The sequence below is a fragment of the Phalacrocorax carbo genome, chromosome 8 (assembly GCF_963921805.1).
Source record: "Phalacrocorax carbo chromosome 8, bPhaCar2.1, whole genome shotgun sequence".
Taxonomy (NCBI): domain Eukaryota; kingdom Metazoa; phylum Chordata; class Aves; order Suliformes; family Phalacrocoracidae; genus Phalacrocorax; species Phalacrocorax carbo.
The window spans coordinates 20,778,678-20,796,100 of record NC_087520.1 but is presented as its reverse complement, the minus strand read 5'-3'; the positions used below and the strand labels follow the sequence as shown (position 1 = coordinate 20,796,100).

Below are 17,423 nucleotides of genomic sequence, written 5' to 3'. Positions count from 1 at the left end.
TTAAAAGAAGCCTTTAAATTATAAATAAATAAAATATATAAAATCAGTGACTTTTGTGAAGAACAAACCCAGAAAATATTCGAACACAGAAATGGCAATACTGTTCCATGAAAGAAGCAATAGTACACAACCTGGTGAGTAGGATGGCCATGACAGACAAATAACATCAAAGAAGAAATGAAATTTTCTTTATTAGTTCTGCCTAAATTATTACTTTTTCCTGGTGCTTCTTGCAAACCATAAGAATGAATAAATGTATGAGTAAGAAAGAAAAGCAAAACAATAAAGAAGCAGTAAAAGTATTTACTTTCCATCTGTGACATGCAAATCACACCTAAATTCTAGTAATTCCAAAAAGTGTTTGCAGTGAAACTTAAATACCTGTAAATCTTGGCTTGAATTTTGGCTAGGTTACAGACTGAAAAGTCTGTGAATCTTTTGAACGCGTAAGCAATGACTTCTAGTTACCCACATAAAAGAAGTACTGCAAGTTTCACATGTTGTCAGTAGGAAGGAAGATGAAAATTCAGTGCTTCTGGCTTTGATTTGCTTGAAGGTTTCAGACAAAGCTTGGCACAGGTGTGCTTAAAAGAAGAAACACACATCTAAATTCTGCCTCCTAGCAACAAGCTATAATCTTAGTATTTGATTTAAAAGGCAGGTGATGAATCACAAATCTTCATAAATAAGGAGATGGCAATACACCCTCTTTGCATGGTGTAAATGTCATGAGAGGAGGAGATGGAAAGCAAACTATCACATAAAACTAAGCCGCTACCATCTGCACAATTAATATATGTTCTAAGCAACGAGGGAGTAGGAGGGAAAAGCATCATCACTTATGACTATGTAGTCATTAGCCAAGATCCTAATCTTTGTTAGACAAGCGAATTAAAACTCACCATTTACTGAAGCTGTCACAGTGGCTCCAAAACAATACTCTAAAAATGGTCCCACTGGAGTTGGATGAAAACGATGCATTTTGAAGGAGTAGTTAGTAAGCAGAAGCATGACATCAAGATAAACTGATAATCTAACGCTATTAATCTAAGACAACCCTCCCTCCCCCCTAATTCAAGCCATTTTTTACAATAAGGAGCAAAAGAAAATAGAGCACCTCACAAATTTTAGAGGAAAATGACAACTCAGGGGATAAACAAGGCCTGTAACTGCATGAAAAACTGACCACAAAACCACAACTGGCTTTCCAAAAGATGTAGAGATTGTACAGACTTCACATTAGGAAATTGCTGAACAGAAAGCCTGGATGTGCATGCAGTTATGAGGCAGAACAGTAGAGTTAAACCAAAGCCAGAAGTGGAGAGGATGATGCATTTTCAATGCAAACACAAGGAAGCAGGAGAACTTTGAGTCCTAAAAATATATTTGATCAATCACAAATCGGGGGGAACTTCTCACGCTGACAGGCACAGATCTCGATTTACCTATGCAGTTTATTTTTGTTACTGCTCAATATTGAAAATAATAAAAAAGTAATGCTCAAATGGGGAAGGAGAATGTTTTTGCTAACATTGACCCTCTTTACCAACAAAGATGGGCACTTGTTTATCTAAATGGAAATTGTCCCATGTTCCTGGCTACCAAATGGCTTCAATGAAACACTTTTAGTAGTTAAATCCTCTGATGAAGAGCTGTTCTCTTAACCGATATCACAATTTCAGGATGCAAGACAAAGATCCTTTGTCACACTAGACCAATGCCTTTTAAAAAGCACTTGAACATCATATTTTCCAGGGCTGGTAGGAACTGCTGAACACCAAATAATTGCAAGGAATAAAACTTTTCACTTGCTCATCCTTGTCAAAACTAATGAACACAAGTTAACCCTCATTTTCTGCTCATTTCTCTCAACTCAAATGGAACTTAAAAAGTCTGAAAGTACGAGGACACCTTATTTCTATAAATACTTCTGCTTTTATACCATGGGCACAAAATTAAGTTTACCACCTTCCCACTCCGTTTTGCAGGGGTGGAAAATTTGGGGCTAAAGTAGGGATATTCTGAGATATTTTCTCAGGCCCAGAAAACTCTCTTGGTTTATCAGCTTGGCCATCGGTAACATAGATAGCAGAAGACAAATGCAACATACAGATCCATTACTTAACAAAGAGAAGCTAAAAGCTGTTTTTGCTACTTACTGCACTGACAAATGCAACTTCATAAAAAAAGAAATCTAAGTGAGGAAAAACTGCTTTATCAATGTTTTTTTTTCTCCTTCATCAGGTTAAGTCATAATTTTCTTTCCCTTCTTGAAGCTATGTAGTTCAGGCATTGCATCTATTAGCCGTGTATTTCCTAATTGCCTTATATTGATCTAATATCTGTACCTTCCTTTGAACAATTTCTAATAAGGTTCTCTAATAGCTACAATGAATAGCAAATGCAACACTTAATATTTACTTTCATTCTTGACACGAAACCAGTACTACTCTCCATGCTGTTTTTCTTGTGTTTGATTTTGTGGGGTAGTTTTCCCACTGCTAACAAACTCAGTGCCTTTATTCGGTTTTACCATTATTTCCATGACCAGGACACAGCATATTTTCCTATCAATCCCACAGATCACAGATATAGATTATATTGAAATTAAAGCTTTATTAAAATAAAATTAAAAGATGAAGCTTGGAGAAAATTAAATGATGTGAAGCAGACAAGATGTGACCAGATAAAGACAGATGGAATGGGAGTCTATCTCCTTCAATACAGGAAAAATACCTCCAGTATTTTATAATTAATTTATTAATTATATTTTTATAATTTTATTATATATAATTTTATATACATAATATATAATATAGAATATAAAAATATAAATATCAAATAACATAATAAACAAATTTATTAATTATATTTTATTAATTTTTAAATTAAAAATAATAACACAGGGAAAAAAATACCATAACACCACAGTATCAGATTCTGAGACATCCCTACACAAGTTTTTAGATGTTTTTGGAAATAATTAATGTCAAATGTTCAATATAATGAGAGAAAGAGTGCCATGATATGTAAATGCGTTATAAGCTTTGGGTCTGTACAGTTAAATCGAGCAAGGAGCAGAAAAGAGATGATAACAGGAAGCCCGACTTAAACAGCAAACTGCAGTTGCTGTTGATTTACACGAGTGGGACCCAACATGCAGCATCAATGGGTACCTACAGAACCACCTCTGCAGGGGAAATGCTTCTTCCTAATCATTGTGTACAACAGCCTTTATGCTCTCAATCAATGGGATTTTAATCTCTTCTGGAACTGTATCTTGTACCCGCACCTCCTCAGATTTTGGGGTCCTTTTTTGGTTTGGTTTGGCTTTTTTGTTTGTTTATAGGCTAACTAAATTTTTTTAAAACATCATAACTCTGAATCCTGTAGGATGGGTATCTGGAAAAGACTTCAGGGCCCCTCAGAACCAGGTTAAGTTTTATGTATTTGTATTGTTAATGTCGTATAAAACTGCAAACTAAGATCACCTTCCTGGACACCAGCATCCAATATTTTATCAGTATCTTTCAGTCTTAATGACATACAAATAATTTCCCTGAAATTATACTGTGTTTTCTCTATAAAATAAAAACATCTTGCATCAGGAGCTGAATGCAGGCGGCTATGAAAAGTAATAATCTTGACTATATTCTTGGTATGCCTTTCTTCAAAAGGAAATAAACTACTCAGGTTGGGGATTGGGGGGGTTGTTGTTTGTTTAACACACAGCAATGCCCTCACACAATTCTTTTTCAGATAAACATTTCAGCTCTCAGATGTATTTTCTTAAAGGTGTACCAAAGTTATGTGAAAATGACTAATGGCATATCTTTCTTATGGCTACTTTATCACCTCTTTAAAAATCCAACAGCAACAAAAGTCGTCTTCTCTCTGTCATACACAACATTTCTCTGGCAACACTAACACTATGAAACAATATTCAAAGGCATTTAAGGAGAACCGTAACATGGTATTTGTACATTAGAATTACATGTGCTTTGGAGACCTTCCTGTTGTAGAAACATCCCACAGACTAATGTTTAAAGATGCACAGTGCTTTAATCTCAGTTGTTAGCTGAGAATAAAATGTAGACTGAGATGCAATTATGAAATAAGCTTCTAATGTCTATAATTAAATATAAAAGGAGAGAGAAGGAGATGAATATTCAGTACGTGCCTCCTTGCCTTTGTCCTGTTTCCCTTTTTGTGCACTGATTGTCATCTCTGCTTTTTACATACTGAACCAAATGGAGCAAATACGAGCCATCTTCTAGAGAGAGAATAAGATGAAAACACAGGTGATAATATCTCACTGAAAGGATAAAGTTCATCAGCAAGGTCTAAAAATAATTTACCTCCTCGGCTGACCACATACAAATGTTCTGTAGCCATCCAAGCTCAGGGGATTTCTGAGCTCTTTCAAAGTGGTTTTCATTGCCTGAAATTTGTAATATTTTGGTAAAAATACCTATGAAGTAGATTGTGATAAGCCTTATGATCCTGGTAAGTTAATGTTTTGTTGCCCTCCCATGTAAGCAGAAGCATTCAGAATTTTGTTGGGAGTGTTTCTTCCCATGCAGTATCAGCTATATCGCTTTGTTAAGGTAGATGGCTATTATTCTAAAATACACATTTTGTATTTAGATTATTAAAAAAATAAATGAACAAAAATCTACATAAAGACCAATTATTGTTAGCTCATTTTTGCTAGTATTTCCGCCAGTAACAATTGCTGTAAAAATTGGCATAACAAAGAAAATCACAAATAGCAAACGAAAAAAAAAAGGGGTGGATTTTGTGGATGGCAATATTGGAATGAAGAACTTTTTCTTCTAGCTCCAACACTGCTGATATTTACCCAGAGACCCTCAAATGGGGGTAGGTTCAGGGCTGACAGAAATAAAACACTAAAGCAGGTTAGAAAAGTTCTGGTCCACGAGAGGGAAGCTCACAAAATAAATGCTAGAACACTTGGTCGTAACCATACCACAACAGCTCCTGTTAATGAAACAGAGATAAAAAATTGTTTCCCCAACAGCTACTTATCCCTCATTTTTTTTCCATTCTGACACTGAAGAGAATGTGCCATAACATTTGTCAGTATACGCTGAATAAATTTTCCGTAAACACTTTAAATAGGCAAAGCATCGGCATGCAACACCTTCTGCAGTAAAACTAACTTAGTCTTGCAGTGGTTGTTAAGGTCTATCTCTACATTTTTTAATTGGAAAAAAAAAATATGTTACCTTTATAGTCCCCAGTGGCTTTACAAACCCAACAGGGGTTTTGGAAAAGTAGGAGATATTTTTTGCATAGAAAGTTCATATGTTTTTATATGCCTTTCAGTTTTCAAGATAAATTGTTGGAACAAGTACTTTTTAAATGTCAGAGTTTTAAAATGCAGTCCCAAGAGAGAGACCCTTATCTGTAAATGAAAACATACAAGCTGTAACTATTTTCAGACCATTTGTGAATTGACATTCACTGTCAGTAACAGTCATCATACAGCAGAAATTATAACCTGTTGAGAGATGTCACGTGTACTTGGTAGTCTGCTTTTACTGCAATTTTTTTTAAAAAAGAGTGTTCTCAGGAATGACGTATTGTACCACATAAAGATGGAGAAAACGTAATGATTTCTTAGTTCAGAAGCTGAGGAGGATAATGCACTCTGGCAACCCCTCCCCACAGAATGCTGCATGTGGATTTACAGTTCATATGTGAGGATAATTTAGGGACCTGAACATTTGTTCTTTTCTGGCAGTTGCCCAGAAATGAGAATGCCCACAGACTACGCGCCATGGGATCTATACGGTATTGATTACTGACCCCTGAAACCCCTTCTGCTACAGAGAAAGCAGTTTCTGAGGGACCAGTCTCCAGGTCACTTCACTGAGGTAATCGCTAAGGCCCTTTTTGTTCTGACACTAGGAACACGTCTGCATGTAGTTCTTTCCTTGTGATTTGATCTCGCACTCTCCTCCTGGCCCTGACACATTTTTCCCATCTGCTCATACAGATGGCACATTCAAGTGAATTTAAAAGAATTGTTTTCCACAATTTTTCCTGTCCTCTCTCTCCAAATTACATGGTTCTAGACTAGCAAAAGCAGGGAGTGTTCTAGGGATCCCTATTCAGAAAAAGAAAAGCATCAGAAAAGAAAGAGAGTATTGCTTTCTTACACATATGATTTAGAGGAGAAAAAATCCTATTCATGGAATGGCTAATGCAAATGCCTGCATTATAGCCTAAAGATCAGTGATAAGCATGTTTAAAAGGGCATTCCTGCAGATACTTACACATATCCCTGGAGTCTGGAGAACTTATCAGGAGAGACAAACCCCCCAGAATTTCTTCTAACTTACACTAGTTTCTCTCTTTCTAAGCAGGACTGAACATTGTTCCAAGAACAGGTCTCCTCAACTGCTTTGCACATTGAGGGCCAAAAGAAATTTAAATTTTCAGAGGAATGAAGAAATAGAAAATAGCCCAAGGAGATATGGGAAAAGTATTAGAAAAATAGTACTTGGGTTTTAGGATTTTAGGCAAATCTTATTTCTCAAAAACAATTTTACCATTTTGTATAGCTCAATAACAGAATATGATGAAACAGTGGGTGAACAAACCAGCTATTCTTTTCACAGAAAGCGCATTCAAAAATAAAGGAAAACTTATTAAAAAAAAATAATCACTAAAAGTAGAAGTGGAATCACTAAAACTTTAAGTGGAATGAAAAATAAGCCAAATTACTTGCAGCTTCAGATAAAACATTTGCTAGAGGAAAAAAAAAAGCTCCTTTCATTTAAGAAGTAGTATTCAACAATGTCTTACAGTAAGGTTCACAAAACTGTAAAAGAAAAACTTCATCTGTACAATCACAAGAAAAACTAGAAAGTGACTATTTGTCACCCACAGAAACAGAGGAAATAAAAGAAGTATTACTAGTTCTAAACAGTGTCATAGCTTTTATTTTTCTTACACATATAAGGCCTTAAAATTTCACTCATAAGTCTCTCTGACCCTGCCCCTACTTTTGACATCCATCTCAGATTTTATCAATTTTAGACCAAAAATATGTGCAAGTAGAACTTTATAAATACATACATGCACTGTATTTATATGCCAAATATATACGCCATGTATTTAAGCAAATGTGTGCATATACACCTTTAATATCCACCTCATTAGCTAAGTCATGACTAGAGAATTCTGAGATTTTACCTATGTCTTCCCAGATGAAAATTTCCATTGTCAGGATCACCAACTACCAGCTAAAATGATATGTCAAAAGACATTACATAAGGGAAATAAGATAGACTGCTGTAATTCTAAATTATGCTAATATTTAAATTTCAATTAAAGATTTAATGTTTGATGACCTCTATTTGTTTTTAGAATATGAAGTACCCTTAGAGCAACTTAAACTATTACATGCTTCTATAGCTGATGGAGTTTTTCTTGCTAATACAGAGTAAATGCCACAGTTTGTCTGTTAGGCAATAAAACGCAGAATTTTTTTCACTTCATTGCAATGTAATAATCTTGGATAATAGGGCTTTTAATGGAAGAGATTCCTGTGACAAAGTTTTTTCCTTATTAAGTTTAATTGAATTAATTATTCACATACTAATGATTTAACAGACACTCTATAAAAAATAAAAGCAAAAGACCCCCTTGAATACTTATCCCATACTTAAGACCTAATAAAGGAACTGGAGTAGAAAGATATCTTTCTTTTCTTTCAGATAGGGGAAGTATTTAAAATCCAACTACCCTCCCTCCTGCTGCTGATGGACGTGTTCTGAAATTATACCATTAAAGATGTATTTTGCTGTAGGATTTGGAATCTACAAGTCCTTAATTGAAAAAGAAATTTATGACGGTCAGAGATCTCCTCTCTATTCAAAAAATTGCATCTTTTCTAAAATTGGCTTATTTTGTGAACAGGCTACTACGTAGGAAAAGTCGAACAATGTGATTTTAAGGAGAACGGAGCGGATTTGTGTCTATAAAACAGCTATCCCAAGGTGCATGAGAAGGCTGGCTTTTCATAATTCTTCCTAATAATGCTTGGCACTTATGTAGTGTTTTATGGGATCAAAGCACTTTACAAACTAACTAATTAATCTCCACAACACCCCTGCGGGAAGGTAGGGCTTAATATTCCAATTTAATAAATGGAATAACTGAGGCAGAGGAGCTGTATGATTTGTTTCATGCTGCAAAGAGAGTCCAGGTCTTCAGTTTATATATCATCAGAAATAACAGTAGCATTATTTCTGTGGTGAATACCCTGGGACCTTCAGAGGAACTATTTGCATTAGTAACGAAAACAGAATCTGGCCCATACCTTGGGCCAGAGCTGATACATCCTTTAGTTAAAACAACTACTAATTTACTTAAGCAACACACTGGAATTCAAGTTCCTTTCTTTATGCTGGATCTATATTCACTGCGCAAGACAAGGGCTGGTATCTGACATGTCCTGCCCTAGGATTTCCAAATAACGCACTTGGGGTGGTAATGCTTCCTTGCTATGCAGGTGATGCTTCACACTCAAAATTCTACTCTAATAGTGCAGCATTCTTCATAGGCAATTCAAGAGTTTTTTCAGGTCTTCAACAGTTACAGGACTTCAGTCTGAGACACTGTTTGACTTGAACTTATTTCTGCTTTGAATACCTGCACGCGAGAGTTAAGGGTTCTTATAAATATGTATGTATATACTCTAACAGCCTTGACAATTCGGACACAGAAATCCAATTTGCCTCATTTCTCGTGCAAAACTGAACAACTCCATGTCAGATGGTGAATTAACTTTGGCAAGTGTTGGCAACTGAAAGGTCAGTAATTGCACTTATGAGCGTGAGCACTAGCAAAAACAAAATAAAATCACCCAGTTAACATAATGGAAACACTTGTTCACAGTACTGAGATTCTCACATTCAAACAAGTCTTACTCAAACAAATTACTTTTCTCTTACTCTTTGCAATGCTTATATATGCGCTTATTGTCATATCAAGAAACCTAGTGTTACATGTTTACATGACCTAAACTTATAAGTTTTCTTAATTTTTGTTATCGCTTCTTCTCCTTCTTTTCAACTGGGGCAACAGAAGGCTGCTGTACCATTTGATTTCATTTTTTATTTTAAGACAAGCTTCTGAAACTTCTCATTTGAGAAAACATTTTCAGTCTCAAGTTCTGTGTCATTGGCCACTGGGCCAAAATCACCAGGACAGAGACAGTGAAAGGGCCTGATGTCACAGACGGTTAACATATTTTTCAAATTGGCATTTTAACATTAAATTTTTGGCCCTCAAATTCACATTATGCTTTTACTGGTGATTTGATGTCCCTGGCATGACACTTTCAACACTGTCATGAAGATATGCATGATTATAAACCCGTGCTCCAGCTGATATGCTAGAGTGATAGAACCGCATCTCATTGTAGGGCTTTTTATGCCACTACTGGGTACCTCATTATAGTGTTTGTTTCTTTTCTCTCCCCTGAGGCTAGCCAAGACCCCAGTTTGAGTAGGGATGGTTGCACAGCCAAGAAAGGCATCAATGTGATGCAACCAGAAACACCTGCACCCTGGGCAGTGACCATGATCAGGAACACAGCATCCAAAATGACATCTTCCCCCCACCCAGAAAAGCAGCCCAGGTCCTTTTCATCCTTTCTGAAATCCTAAAATTGAGAAAGATGAAAATGCTCTATTTTTGAAAGAAAGTTTTTGTTTAGCATGAAAGGTCATTAAAAAGTCTTTAAACAACTCTGTCTACCATCTGGAAATATACTTTTGTAGCAAAAAGGAAGGACAGATCTCTCTGTCTCTTTCTTGCAGAGGAAGTTGGGGAATTACAAGGATATTTGAAATCTTATGTGCAGTCCAAAGACGTAATTTTAATTCCAGGTAACACAAATGGTTTCATGGTCCTGAAACTGAAAAAAGGAAATTTACTTCCAAATCATGCTTAGGACTTCAATAAAAAAATATGCTCTATCGGCGGGGGGGGGGGCGGGGGGAATAAAGAAAAGTAACGAAAAGTAGCAACATAAAGATCAGATGGTTTACTGAAGAATGTCTGGTGTGAACAATTCACCTCTCAAACAGTACATTCTGAGAACTAAAGGCATTTAGAAAGGCAATTGCTTTTTAAACTGTCCATCAGATTTTGTAGACAATAAGCTGTATATGAGAAGTTAAATTGCTGAACGACGCTATTAATACAACAAAAATGCCCAAAGCTATTTTAATACAGCAAAATGTGGGAGAACCTATTTGACTTGCAACTTCCAAACACCTGAAACTGAGCGAGCAGACAGCACAAGGCACAGCTGAGACAACTCAAAATCCAAGCATCCAGGACTATGTTCAATATATATATTGCAATGCTGGTAGCAAGAAATAATGAAAGGGCAAACACTGTCATATGCATAATTCTCTCATTTATGGGAGATTAGTAGGTTATATCTGTCAAATACTTAGGAATTACTGTTAGTTGGGTTGGAAAGTTATAGCCAGCAATACATTAAATACACTTTGGCAACTGTTGGGCTTTCAAATGGGGCAAGTCTTTAATTTCTGACAAAACTACTCTGTTCTACTTCCTTTTGATTTTCTTTCGACTAAAAAGAATGGAAATGTCACCACCTCATGGGATGCAGCCCCTGTCAGAAGTTCTGTGAATATTCTATTTTTCAGCAAAAAAACCACCCACAAACTTCAGTTAAGCATAAAACTGGCCTACTGAAGAGATACCAAAGTATACAGTCCTCTTCATCATGGATTTATCAGTCCTCAGTGACTAACCCACTGTCACAGAGTTCATTTGTGAGGACTGTTAGGAGAAGCTTATATAAGAGTCAATATTTCTAAAAACAGTCTGTTAATGGTGCAAAACCACATGAAGCACCTTTATCTTCAGCCACATCTTCAACTGTGTTGAGTCCTAGTATTCTAAACTTTACTTCCTCCTTATCCTGACACACAACACCCAAATGCTCTCTTCCAGCAATGAGGAGTCCCAGAAAGACACCCTAAGAAAGTTACAGAAGGAGCAGCAATTCCAAATTGGCAAACAAGGGTTTTCCTTGTCACCCTTCTCAAATCTCTCATTCCAGCCCTGGAAAAGAACCTCAAAATCTTCCAATGCTTCAACAGGCTGCAAAAAACAGAGAGGTTATTCTTCACCAGTATTACCTAGAATAATCCAAAAGACAGATGAATCTTCTGTCTGCATTTTAAAACAGATTTGATGTCAAAAGTCAGGGGAAAATTTTATATATTTTTTTATATTTTTATATATGTATTTTCATATATGTATATATAAATTTAAATTTAAGAAAGAACAGATCTTATCTACCATAGCAGCTATTTCTGCTACATGTATTATATAAACCAGGTATTTTAACATACAGAAATCTAGTTAAAGCCATAACTTTTCCTGAGTTCTGGCTGCGTATCTTATTCAAGCTTTGCTCAGCCTACTGCAAACTCATTGTTATCCTTGAATTGAATCTTGGTCCTCTAAGTTTACTTTTCTATATATGTTGTCAAATCACTAATATCCTATTGCAAGTCATCTTAACTACCAATGGATAGTAATTTTCCTTGTAATGGCTCTTTGTTTAAGATTGTATGTTGCAATTTTCCACCATTTTAGTGATTTAAGTATATCATCTATTGAATGTCCTGGTCTTGGCAGCAAAGAAGAATTTTCCTGCCAGATGGAATATAAAAATAATATGAAATAATTTTTTTTAATAGAAAAAAAAGTCCAGTCATATTTGTAAATACCGTACAGAAATTGGAACATGAAAAAAAGCATTTTCCCAAAACATAAATAACTGGCAGCTATCCATCAGAAAGAAAAATCCTCTAAACCCAAAAGTAACCAGTATGTCATATTCTCTGTAAAATATTGGTCACAATTCAGTTATGCCCTTAACTAATGCCTTGTAGCAGTGAACAGGGCAGGCTATGAGGACTTCATAACTACCATATAGATGTCTACATTCATTAGTAGCCTTCTCTTTCTCTCCCCGCCCCTTCCAGCGGCAGGATAAGACAGGTGCTTACAAAACTGCCTCCTAATCCTTCCTGAAATTTACCTTCACAGCACTAAATCTAATCAGATCTAGCATGCATACCATGTATGGGTTCTGTTAGGAAAAACAGAAAGAACAATGTTACGGGATCACCGCTTGCTATATCCAAAAGAAATTAAACTACAGGGGCATAAAAGAAAAGGATGGTTACCTTTATACATTACCATTTTGCTAATAAGATGAATTGAATAAATGAATTTTGTTATAGCTATCAAAGTGAATGAAACCGAATTCACAGAAACATATGTACGTATGTGTGTGCGTGTGCAGTTTTACACACATGTTTATATACGGATGTATGGGGAGGCAAAAGTAAAATTTTAAGACTGATATTTAAAGGAATCTCAGTTCAGTAGAACTTATTGCAAAGTAAGAATACGCAACTGCAAATATAAGGTAAAGTGAATTAATGCAGCAATAATAGTGATTTTCAGAACAGTAGTAGTGTATAGGGTGGTTTTTTTTAATGATCTATCAAAATTAATACTAAGCAGATGTTTTTAAAGATATGTAGAAATTAATACTAAGCAGGCATTAAACATATCACTTCTGCGGACACTGTAAATCACATTAACTTTGAATCAGTTTTAGATTAAATATATAGTTAAATCTATTCAAAGCCATAAAACTGAAACCGTAACATTAGAATCATATATTTGATTGCCACATGGCCTGGCAAAGGCAAAAGCAGAATACGGCAATCACATAATTCTGTTGTGTTACCAGCGTGTGTATTTGCCCCGTCCACCCTGGTGTCTGAAAGATATCTTAGCCAGAAAGCCCCTCTCTAACCCACCCAGCTCAGTCATATAACGGGGAGGATCACAAAAAATTTGTCCATGGATCATTAGTAATTAGGACATTAAGAACCTATATTGATATTCAGGTTTGTCTCTTGCCCTTAGCAGACCCCTCTGCAGTCCTCCTTGGAAAAAGGCTACATCCTGAGCAGGACAGGCAGATAGAAATCTTACAAACTGGAAGAGAAAAAGGTAAAACTAGAAATAGACATACCTCTTTTCAAAATCATAATAATATGGCCTTTGCAACACATTTTTACTCAGTGTAACATTTTGATATATATACACACACACATTACGAACATATCTGTACACAGATGCAGTCAACACTTCCCTAAAACAATTGTACTTATCCAAATAATTGAGACCAAAGAAAAATTCTTTACCCAAGTCCATTACCTATTGTGCCTCTAAATATTTTGTTGTTTTTTTTTTTAACCTGATTATGTCACAAAAGCTAAAGAAAAATCCTTAACCATAATTTTCTTTTTTTCACGTGAAGAACAAACAGGGTTATGTCTCTTCCATTACTCAGGAGAGAGTGTGTGTGTGAATTTATATAAGAGGAGGAGAGCTATATGGTGACCTATCTACTGTATCCACTCTTAAGTGCATCTTTCTAACTGCAGCAAAGAATCTTGAAGACCATCCCCCATAGGTTTTAGTATAGCTTAAGCTACTATGGCGAAAAGAAAGATTTTTATTATTGAACTGGCATCGCTAGGTCCTAATTGCCATGCAAGTAAGAATAATAATTGTTTTATTTCTAATAACAGCTGATAGATTTAATCTGACAGTCCTCCCAGGACTAGAGGCTATTTAGTCATTCTTGCACTAGAAAACAAACTGCACTTTATGAGTGTCCTATGTTCAAAAGCTGGACATTTTCGTGCCACGTCTCCGTCTATTAGTTTTCTGTTCACGCTGCACAGTCTCTGTAGCAGAACACACTGCCTCTCCAGGAAACAAGAGGCGTCCTTCCCCTCTTTGCTGTTCAAGTACATAGCTGCAGCAGGACCCATGACAACTGTAACCCCTAAACTCTCGTGGAGGGTAGGGGGAGCACAGGGTGACAGTCATCTTGCTACTGCCCTCAGTGTACAATTCATTTCAGCACCATAAGGGAAAAAAGGCAAAATTCACATCCCTCATTCATCTGGTACCAGCTCACAAAACAAAAAGAACTTGAAATGTACCAAGCAAAGTCTTAAAGGGGATGTAAGAATTGATATTCACAAGTATGAGATTGCTAGGTATACTGCAATACTCGAAAATTATTTCCTGATCCGAAATTCTTGACCTAGAAAAAAATTCTTTTAACACCTTTACTTTGGGCTGTGTGCAAGTTCTGCGATAGAAACAACATACAGGATTATTCTAAAACCATTTAGGATACCATATTGTGATTGCAACTCTTGAAAAACATAATTCTGGGAAGTAAAGGATCAGAGCTTTAATAATGTTTCATCTTTTTTACTTAAAGCATTAAACAGCTTTAAGTAAAAAAATATACAAGATTTCTCTTTATCACATCATAAAAGATATTAGACCTGATTTGCTATATACACTCAATGAAAAGTAGGAACGGTTTCACCCAAGACCATGAAGCAGTACCAACATCAATTCAGCTAAAAAAAGACAGCTAAGTTAATTCTTGTAGTGGTCCAGAATATTTTATGCAAAGCATTTTCAGACAAAGTTATCTTATCTAAGTATATTAAAAAATTACAGTTTTAAAAATTGTGAAAATCAGAATTCTTAAAAAGAAAGAAGCAAACCTAGGCTTTTAGTTGTCTTTTCTTTAAAAAAAAAAAAAAGTCATCAATACCTTCTTTCTTTTGGGAAACAAACAAAAACCCCAAAACCTTAGAAAAAGTATTTTTCATGAATGGTTCTAAAGTTTCTAAAGAAAATCTTTCTTCTGTAGAACAAATTTTTGTGAGCTCCACTTACTGTTTACCAACATTTTTCATTTTCAAAATTAGAAATTCTTACAGATTGTTAAAGCAGTCAGAATAAAAGTGACTTGTCACAAGTAGCAATAAAAAGTCAGAATTATTGAAAACATTAAATGTGATATTTCATAATTTAGTCTGAAAAATAGTAATATGATGATTTCAGAGTCTTAAATTGAAAACTATACCAAAACCTTTGTTATGCTCTTATTGTGCTCTCTCCATTAATGCAAACATGTTATAAGTAGTTGTTTTAAATGTCACTTTACTGTAAATAAAAAGTTTCACCATTTTAAAGAACTAAGTATCTGTTGGTTCACTGAACAATAACAGAAACTCCAGACTTGTTCCCAGCCTTAGTGCCAAAGCCTGAACTGCTCTCACACAGAAAACACAACTGGACAAAATACAAATTGGCAAATACAATAACCTGCCCAAAAAAGCAGAATTTGTAAATCAAAACTAATTTAATTTAGTTATACATGACAAAATGTTTTTCTACAGTTCATAAGAGAATATCTGGTCTGTGTTACAGATACAACAATGAAATAGTTTCTGTTTCTGCAAAAAAAAAAAAAGTTATTGCATGTTTTAACAAAGTTCTTTACCTGGTCTCAGTTTTCATAAAAATTGCCATGCTGCTGCTCCTAAATTCAGTTACATACTTTCCTACTGTGGTCATAGTTCAAGGTGGCATACTTCTGCTGTGTACCAGATGTAAGGAGTTAGTTCTGTTTCTTTCAGTAGCTATCACAGCCTTTTATTTTTCTTCCTTTACTTTTTAAGTAGAAAAATAATTTGTCAGCCATAAGAGGCAGTGGTATTCCTTAAACATAGGGGAAGGTCAGGAGCCAGGAAAAGCCCAGGTCTTTTCCACCAAATGGAAGTTGTTCTACCTTCTACAATGAAGGATGAAATCAGCATCTTGCACATTAGAAGAGTGCCTCAAAACCATGAAATACCTGATAAGTGAACATTTTCATACTTTCACCCCACTTTTCTGGAGGTGAACCGCCATCTGGCACAGACTGTAGGAGTCCAGGGATCATCCAGACAGGAGGCATCTGAAGCCTGACTCCGGCCTAGTGGTGAGAGCACTGATCTAGTCTCTCAGTCTCAAAGAGAATAGTTTCTACCTGAGAGCTTGTGGTGTTTTAACCCCAGCCAGTAACTAAGCCCCACTCAGCTGCTCGCTCTCTCCCCCCTGGTGGGATAGGGGAGAGATAATCAGAGGGCTAAAAATAAGAAAATCATGGGCTAAGATGAGAACAGTTAATTAATAATAATAATTAACAATAATTAATAATAATAAGTAGTAGTAGTAATGAAAAGGAAAACAACAAAAAGAGAGAGAGGTACAAAACCCAGGAAAAACAAGTGATGCCTCTGCTCACAACCCGCAGCCAACACCCCACCAGTCCCTGAGCAGCAATTGCTGCCCCCGGCCAACTCCCCCCAGCTCTAGATGCTGAGCATGACACCATATGGTGTGGGACACCCCTTGGGTCAGCTGGGGTCAGCTGTCCCGGCTGTGTCCCCTCCCAGCTCCCTGTGCACCTCCACGCTGGCAGAGTGCGGGAAGCTGAAGAGTCCTTGACTTAGTATAAGCACTGTTCAACAACAACTAAACCGTCAGTCTGTTATCACATTATGCTCGTGCTAAGTCCAAAGCACGGGACTCGCTCAGCTACTAGGAGGAAAACTAACTCCATCCAAGCCAAAACCAGGACAGAGCTAGAAGCCACTTATCCTGGGAAAGGCACTTCCTGGCACAAGTGACTGGCTACACTTTATCACCCTGGAAATTTTCATGTCTGGGTGTGAAAATGTAAGCCATACGCCAAAAAGTGTTAAGCCTGAAATCCTAGGACAGCTTAGGGCTTAGTTTTGGATGTTTGAGTTCCAATTTAGGTAGCCATGTTCTAAACAAAAGCCTCTAAAGAGAAACATATTAATATATATCAAGATCAGTTATATTTGCTCAGCTGCCTCATTAATCCAAGTAGTTCATGGTAAGGATTTCCAGACACACCTGCATGCTAACAGTGCAATAACAAAACTAAAGGCATCCGGATCAGTGACTTGTAATAGATGATCTTAATTAGAGGTGAACCTTGTGGTCCGTGTTTGTTCAAGTAACAGAACTAAATATGTTAAGACTGTGCCGTTTTCCTTTACAAGCTGGGTAGAACATATCCAAGTTAAAAGTGCATGCTTCTTGATCTGATAGTTATAGGGAGACAATAGAAAATATCTCACTGAAAATGAAAGAAATACACTAATAAAAGTTTTAAGAATTAGCTTCCCGAAAATTATTACATTCATATAGAGAATAATATATATTATTAATATAAAAACATGAGACATTCTGGATTCAAGTTCTGCAGCGTTTTCTTTTTTAACCCAGTCAATGCTTTCTATTTTGTTACCTACTCACATCATATTAAGTCAGTCGTCTTTTGCAGGAATATATTTAAATCACTTCGTTAGTAATTATTTTTTCTGTAATCACTGCTAAACAGACATTTTCCCCCTAGTGTTCAG

The 17,423-nt window shown here is 36.1% G+C and overlaps 1 protein-coding gene across 3 annotated transcripts in view; it reads right to left on the bottom strand.

Annotated features, from left to right (window-relative positions):
- The window catches only part of GABRB2 (gamma-aminobutyric acid type A receptor subunit beta2), a 174,904-nt gene that overhangs the window by 96,533 nt on the left and 60,948 nt on the right, over positions 1 to 17,423 (bottom strand). The window lies entirely within an intron of this gene.